Source organism: Procambarus clarkii, unplaced genomic scaffold (genome assembly GCF_040958095.1).
Source record: "Procambarus clarkii isolate CNS0578487 unplaced genomic scaffold, FALCON_Pclarkii_2.0 HiC_scaffold_191, whole genome shotgun sequence".
In the NCBI taxonomy this organism is placed as follows: Eukaryota; Metazoa; Arthropoda; class Malacostraca; order Decapoda; family Cambaridae; genus Procambarus; species Procambarus clarkii.
In genome coordinates, this window is record NW_027189224.1 from 136,851 (window position 1) to 145,057 (window position 8,207).

Sequence of the window (8,207 nt, forward strand, 5' to 3'; positions counted from 1 at the left end):
ACTAAGTGTATATATATATATATATATATATATATATATATATATATATATATATATATATATATATATATATATATATATATATATATATATATATATATATACACAAATTTAAATAGCTTAAATTTTATATTTTGATTACTTTGGGCTCGACAGCCCTCGTCTTAACTACTTTCATTGTTTTTTAGGGGGTTAGTGTTTTTGGTAAGAATTAAATAGGATTCCAAAAAGCTAAACAGTGACTATTTAAGATTTATGTGGTGTAAACATTAGGATTTATGTGGTGTACACATTAGGATTTATGTGGTGTAAACATTAGGATTTATGTGGTGTACACATTAGGATTTATGTGGAGTAAACATTAGGATTTATGTGGTGTACACATTAGGATTTATGTGGTGTACACATTAGGATTTATGTGGTGTACACATTAGGATTTATGTGGAGTAAACATTAGGATTTATGTGGTGTAAACATTAGGATTTATGTGGTGTACACATTAGGATTTATGTGGTGTACACATTAGGATTTATGTGGTGTAAACATTAGGATTTATGTTGTGTAAACATTAGGATTTATGTGGTGTAAACATTAGGATTTATGTGGTGTAAACATTAGGATTTATGTGGTGTAAACATTAGGATTTATGTGGTGTAAACATTAGGATTTATGTGGTGTAAACATTAGGATTTATGTGGTGTAAACATTAGGATTTATGTAGTATAAACATTAGGATTTATGTGGTGTAAACATTAGGATTTATGTGGTGTAAACATTAGCATTTATGTGGTGTAAACATTAGGATTTATGTGGTGTAAACATTAGGATTTATGTGGTGTAAACATTAGGATTTATGTGGTGTAAACATTAGCATTTATGTGGTGTAAACATTAGGATTTATGTGGTGTAAACATTAGGATTTATGTGGTGTAAACATTAGCATTTATGTGGTGTAAACATTAGGATTTATGTGGTGTAAACATTAGCATTTATGTGGTGTAAACATTAGGATTTATGTGGTGTAAACATTAGGATTTATGTGGTGTAAACATTAGGATTTATGTGGTGTAAACATTAGGATTTATGTGGTGTAAACAGAGACGGGACTGGTGGCGACAGTGAAGGCGTCAGTATAGGCTTGATGCATTGCGTTTATGCTTTTTGTTGTCACTGCTTCTCCTCTTCTCTATTATTATAAACAATCCTACACCTTAATAACAATAACGAGGCACAAGCAGTTGTTACAAAATTAATATTAATAGTTTCTGGCTTATAAACTTCCGTTTAAGCACAAGGGACGTCTTCGCTTGGCAATGTTTACAATCTCTCTGGCTAGCGTCGTCTCCCCCGGTGTTCGTGAGACAAGTAGCCGTCTACACCTCTGGCTAGCGTCGTCTCCCCCGATGTTCGTGAGACAAGTAGCCGTCTACACCTCTGGCTAGCGTCGTCTCCCCCGGTGTTCGTGAGACAAGTAGCCGTCTACACCTCTGGCTAGCGTCGTCTCCCCCGGTGTTCGTGAGACAAGTAGCCGTCTACACCTCTGGCTAGCGTCGTCTCCCCCGATGTTCGTGAGACAAGTAGCCGTCTACACCTCTGGCTAGCGTCGTCTCCCCCGGTGTTCGTGAGACAAGTAGCCGTCTACACCTCTGGCTAGCGTCGTCTCCCCCGATGTTCGTGAGACAAGTAGCCGTCTACACCTCTGGCTAGCGTCGTCTCCCCCGGTGTTCGTGAGACAAGTAGCCGTCTACACCTCTGGCTAGCGTCGTCTCCCCCGGTGTTCGTGAGACAAGTAGCCGTCTACACCTCTGGCTAGCGTCGTCTTCCCCGGTGTTCGTGAGACAAGTAGCCGTCTACACCGGATTCACGAAATATTTATATTTTCGACACGCTATTCTTAATTTTTATAGATAATATTTAGCGGTATGCAGTTATTATTCCTTTCTTTAGGATCATGTTGTCTTTCTTGAATAGTGGATATATATCTTAGTGTTCTTATGAGAATGTGGATTTTCTCATGTTTGGATTCAGACGCCTATAGTGTCGAAAACGGCTCGGATTGCAGTTGTTGTTGTTGTTGTTAGAGGAGGAAGCCTCGTGGATCTGTTCTATATATACAGCTTAGGTCGACTGCTAGCAGCCGTGGAGTGAGGACGTTTACCGACCCTCCGTGGCTGTTGGAGTTGTTTACTGTTTTGGTCGCCAGGTGTTGTGGGCGTCTCTGCCCTACCAGTTTTGTTGCCTGCCTGGCTGCGTTGACGTGGCAGTCCTGACATGGGGGCCATCTTCCTCCTGTTCAGCGTGTGAACTCCGTGGGCCTGGAGTTCACTTGTAAGGCTGGTTATCCGACCATCGAGATGGTGATGTGTGACATGCTTCGTGTCCCGGTGGAAGCTGTTTACGGTGTGGAGCTAGTTACGGGCATGGGGGAGGACGAGTACCGGGACTTCCTCCGTCGGTACGGGGGGCGTACGTTGCCGTTGCCAGACGATGCCGGCTCTGTGGCGATTTCGGACCGCAGTGGTGCCCTGACTTATGTCAGTGTCCATGGTGCGCCCCTGGAGTTCCCTGATGACCTCCTCCGGCGTTACTTCGGGGGGTTTGGTACTGTTGTCAGCGTGCGGGTGAACACGCTCTCCTCGGGGCGGTATGCTGGGAGGCGTACAAACATTCGCACGTTGGGGATGCGCCTGCGGTCGGATATACCTTCTTCTGTCCGGCTTATGGGGTACTACGTCCGGGTGTATTATGGCCGGCAGCCTCGTACCTGTTTCCGGTGTGGCCTGTTGGGGCATCAGGCTGCCGGGTGCTCTGAGGCCCCTGCTGCTCCTGTCAACTTTTTCCGCGACGAGGATTTCCCGCCGCTCCCTCTGGAGGCAGTCTCCGGTGATGTTTTTTTTTCTTTTTTTTTTTTCTTTTTAGCAGGGATAATCCTGCGTGGGCCCTAAGCCTCTGGCTGGCCCACTAAGTGATGCCCGTTTCTGGTTTACCTGGGCGGAGGATGAGTATGTATGACCCGTATGGTCGCTTCAGTAAGATTTTGCCATATGTGTTTAACAACTTCCTCTGCTCTGTCGAATCGAAGGTGAAATCTTAACGGGTTTGTAACTGTGCACTGTGTTAGATAATGTTCCAGTGGTCTGTCGGGCATTTCTCCACAGTGTTGACATATCCTCTCACCTTCCGGAACCCGTAAGCCTATTTCCCATGCACATGGGTATCCAAGCCTGATGCGATGTAAGTGCACTTCTGTTGTTCTACTGCCCCCTTTCATCAAACTAAGTGGTTCGTAGTTGGTGGAATTCTTGTACCAACCCGCAGATCCTGATGTTGCAACTGCTGTGTTGTGGTCACTGTACAGCCTTCGCATTGCTCTGTTTCGAATCACTTTCTTCATCTGGGAGAGACTCGGTGGTATGTAAATGTCTACATTCCTCCTCTTAGTAGCAAGTTTCGCAGCTTCGTCTGCAATGTCATTACCTAATAGTCCCACATGACTTGGCACCCAGTTGATAAGCACCCGTCAGCCTTGTCGGTGGAGTGTGTGCATGAATGATAAGACATTGGTGATCAGATGGATGTTATCACATATGTGTTCCTGTTGCAAGGTTTCAATGGCGGTTCTCGAATCTGTATGGACGATAACATGTTGGCGGTGTTCAGCAAGAGCATGTTCCAAAGCCTTTTGAATGGCTAGCATCTCAGTCTGTAAAGTCGAACACCCATTTGAGAGCCTCCAACTATATACAGAGTTTCCTGCTTTAACTGCAGCTCCGGTTTCCTGTCCCTGCTGGTCTACTGACCCATCCGTGAAGTAAGTGAAGCTGTCGGATGCCATGTTTGCTTCTATATGCATCTGTGCAATGTGACGTAGCAGATGAGGATGTGTCTGGTTCTTCTTTCCGTCAAGAGCCATAATCTGAAAGTCTGCTGGCAGAGATTCCCAAGGGGCTTGTATAACAAAGTCTGCATGTATGTCGTCGACACCCCTCTCAGTGACTGTGTTTGCCATATCAAACGTATCGATGGCGTTTAACGCACAATGGGTCCACCTGTTGCTATTGGAGGCTCTTCTGTCCAGAGTTAGTGCTCCAGTGATCAAATCTTTAAGTGAACTGATTCTAGGTCTAGTCAATATCTTGGTCAGCATGCACGCAGCAATCCCCTTTACCCTTATTTCAATCGACGTTAGCTTTGTCTCTAGTCTTAGGTTCAGGATTTTAGTCCATCTGGGAGCACCTGTTATGACTCGCAATGCATCATTTTGAAGAACCTCAACGTTTGCCCACTGACCAGGAGAAAGAGTGAGCAAGGCAGGTGCTGCATAATCAACTAGGGAACGAACGGCGTGTATGTACAACATTCTTAACACTTTGTGTCCCGCTCCTAGACGGGGCCCTGTGATTGCTCTCATTATATTTATTCGTGACTTTGCTTTCTCCTTTAGATATTGAATTTGCTTATTGAATGTCATCTTAAAATCAATCCACACTCCGAGATATCGATATTGTGGAACCCACTGAAGGTTAATGTCCTGAATGCGTAGGTGCCTGTCTGGAGCCTTGCCACCTAGTCTCATCGCCTTAGACTTCTGTGCAGATATTTTTAGCCCTAAAACACTGCATTCAGATGTCACTTGATCTAAAGCACCTTGAGCTTTATTTAGAAGTGAAGGACCCGTAACGACTAATGCTAGATCATCAGCATAGCTTAGCAATGTAACCCCTTCTGTAAAGGACATGGTAACAAGGTTTTCCATAAGGATGTTAAAAAGACTAGGACTGAGGACTCCTCCTTGTGGAGTCCCATTCTCGTTCAAGTGGTAGTCCGACACTTGTCCTTGCAACTTTACTCTGGCATACCTGTGACTTAGGTAATCTTGAATCCATGCTAGCATTTTCCCCCTCACACCTTTTTTAACTAAGGTGTGTAGTATTGCTGGCGGGCTTGCAAGTTCAAATGCTTTTTCCAGATCAAGGAAGACCACTATAGCTGGACCCGAGTTAACTGTTCCTAGTAATGTTGCTATGCAGTTGGCAGTACCTACACCTCTAGTGAAGCCAAATATGTGTTTATGAAGGTCTCCAGTCTTCCACAGTAGCCTATTTAAGACCATCCGTTCTGCAGTTTTACTAACGCATGATGTTAAGGAAATGGGTCTGTAATTGCCAGGTTCATTCGGCTTAGGAATCGGTATGATGTCTGCTTTCTTCCAAGAGGGCGGTAGTTTGCCTTGCTGCCAAGACGCATTGATGACGTCCAACATCCCTCGGTCTCCAGCAGGACCTGCATGTGCGATCATTGAGTATGTAATGTTATCAGCACCTGGTGCAGTGTCCTTACCACCCTTTTTGGCTCTGCTTAGTTCCTGTTCGGTGAAGGGACAGTCACATTCGTCATTTATAGCTAAGCCCTCATGAATGACTGTCATCCTCTCTTGTTTTAAGTGGTCTTGCTGCCTTCGGACCATTGCAGGAAGCTGATATGAAGCTGTTCTTTCTGCAAATTGGAGAGCAAGTCTCTCAGCCTCCTGCAATGGTTGAATACATGCCTGTGGCCGGGCTGGTCGACCTGATATAGTTTTAATCTGACCCCATATCTTGCCAAGACTACTATGTTCATTTAGAGTTTGACACCACTCAAACCATCTTGCCTCCTTTACTTCTCGAGAAACTCGCCTTGCTTCAGATATCACCGCTCGTAGCAGAGTTCTTCCTTCTGGTGTGGGGTTTCTCTTTAGATGTTTTCTGAAGATGTTGACTCTGTGGTTCTGTTCTTTAACGTCATTACTATAGAACCAATAGTTCTTAGTAGTATATTCTGTGCCAGATAGGCGCACTTAACAAACAATGGGGGGTACTTATCATACAATGGAATCAGAGGCGGGGAGCCAGATAGGCCCACTTATCGGACAAAAGGAATCAGAAGCGGGGTGACAGATAGACCCACCTCAAATTGTAGTCTACGGTGTGCCCCCACCACATGTCACTTACACTGTGTCATCTCCGTTTAAACACTACACTCATTATAAATATATAGGACTAATTAAGGATATATATATATTCGAACAAGTCTGAATGGCCCCTCCCTTATATGGGAGTATTTAAGGAGTATTAAATTATAAATCCTCCCCCTCCCCCAAAGGTTAAAAAAAAACATCAAATAATTTATTAAATGCTTTATTAGGTAAAAACTACAAAATGTATAAGTAATTATGTTAGTTAATAATTGTAGTTTACAGAGTGCTCTTGCCATATTTCACTTACTACAGCTCTACCCCTCCCCTCCCTATCCCACACCCCCATCCTCGTCTGAGTAGAATTGTGACGATTCCTCATCAGTGAAGAGTGGGGGAAGGTCTTGAGCCCCATCCCCCCCTCTCTTGGGGGGGTGGGGTGAGTTGGGTGGACACCTTTTGGCTGAGTTTCCTCCTCTCTCTCATCGGAAGTGTTCTGGAAAGAGATGGGGGAAATAATTTATAGTGATTAAAGGTTTTTTATATAATTATATATTTTATTAGAAAAATATTATATTTTTCTCTAAGAACAACTAGTACATACCTCTCCCCCTGCAGGAGCGGCCTTGTGTCCTCTACAGCAGGCATCGTCAATTAGACTACGTAACAGCATCTTGTTTGGGGCAGACCCCCCACGTAGAATTACTACTCTACAAATGTGGACGGGTCCCAAGAACTGCACTGGAGAAAAACATAAGAGGTGAAATAGAGGATATACAAACTTTTTTTCATTGAGGGAAATAAAACATAAAATAAATCTATTAGCAGAAAGATAGGGTAATACTAACCAGGTCCTTCAAGGACTTCAATCTTCCCCGCAGGTGTTTTTTGAGAGACACCTCCCATTTCGTAGGAGGAAGACAGTCTTCTGAGGGGGGTGGGTGGGGGAGAGGGGTTTTTATAGGAGGCTACACCCCTTGTTAGGTAGGTTGCCTAGCTAACAAAAATATTCTCTACACCACCTATAAGAACCAACTCCTATACCTCTACAAAATGTCCTAACACAATGATGTTTCATAGGAAAATATCGTCTTGCATAAGCAAGGGCTCGTTTATCATTTAATTTTAAAGTAATGCTTGAAAATACATTATGTAAGTAGTGTACTGTTGAAGGCAACCCCAGGTGGCTCACCCAATGAACGAACATGACGCAATACAGTCCACAGGCGAGAGTAAAATCACTCTGGAGTCTGTAGCGCATTCCAAACACCTTTCTTATTTTGTTAGTTTTAATAAATCCTTGAAAATGACGTCCGTAAGTAACTGGCGATATTGCATAACTATCAAAAAAAAACATCCGATGATTAACTTTATCAACATAAATTCCTACCCAATGTCCCATAGTGATTCTGCTATTTGAAGGTAAAATATTAGTTATGAAAACAATAGGTTTTCTTGAAGATATATTTAAATGTTCTATCTCATCAGCATTATAACAACCTAGGTAGAGTGTTCGATCCCCTAGATTATTTTTTAAATTAATATTTATATCATAACAATTCATTATGTTTTTTTACGCTCGCACGTCACACAGAACAGTTCTCTGCCCATCGATGGATAGTACCCCGGTCGTTTCCCCAAACAGTAAAACCAGTCTGTTATATGTAACACCGCCACCAAATTCAAGCTCCATACGCAAGTTGCCAGATTTCTCCACAGGGAGGGAATCTTTTGTTTGAATGATGGTTAAGTCAAAGGCGAATATTGATCTTCCCTTATTAACAGAGTCATAGGCCAGTAGTGAATCACGCTCTAAGCCTAATGTCTTCAAAGTTTCATAATAAAGGCGGGAATAATGGTTATCGAAATCGCCACCAATTCGGTAAATTGCATTATTGTTCAAATACATAGCAATACTTTTCAGCTTTGCATTTTCAAAATATAATCCATTACCTTGGTGAAGACCGGCGAAATAATTCATTGGAACGATTATCATGTATATCTTGTGTGGAATTACTTGCGCCCATGGTTGATCAATTAAGAGACTAGTTTGATTCCCACCTAGAACATATATTTTAGAAATGGTTCTATTGAAAGTATAGGTTATGGGGTCGGGGGATGCTAACAGTGAGCTGTTTAAGGCCAGGTAAGCACTTGGGTAGGGGAACACCCGCGTCACCCATAACTTAGCATAATCCATATGCAGGCGATACTTAGAGCCATCGTCCACGCTTGTATTTAGGACCCAGGCATG

General features: G+C 43.1%; 1 long non-coding RNA gene across 1 annotated transcript; it reads right to left on the reverse strand.

The window, feature by feature from the left end:
• Positions 1 to 6,220: 6,220 nt before the first annotated feature.
• LOC138361132 (uncharacterized) lies at positions 6,221 to 6,921 on the reverse strand. Its single transcript, XR_011226805.1, has 3 exons — positions 6,802 to 6,921; positions 6,558 to 6,694; positions 6,221 to 6,449 (listed from the first exon to the last, which is right to left on the reverse strand). It is a non-coding gene; the product is annotated as an uncharacterized lncRNA (long non-coding RNA).
• Between the last annotated feature and the right edge of the window lie 1,286 nt (positions 6,922 to 8,207).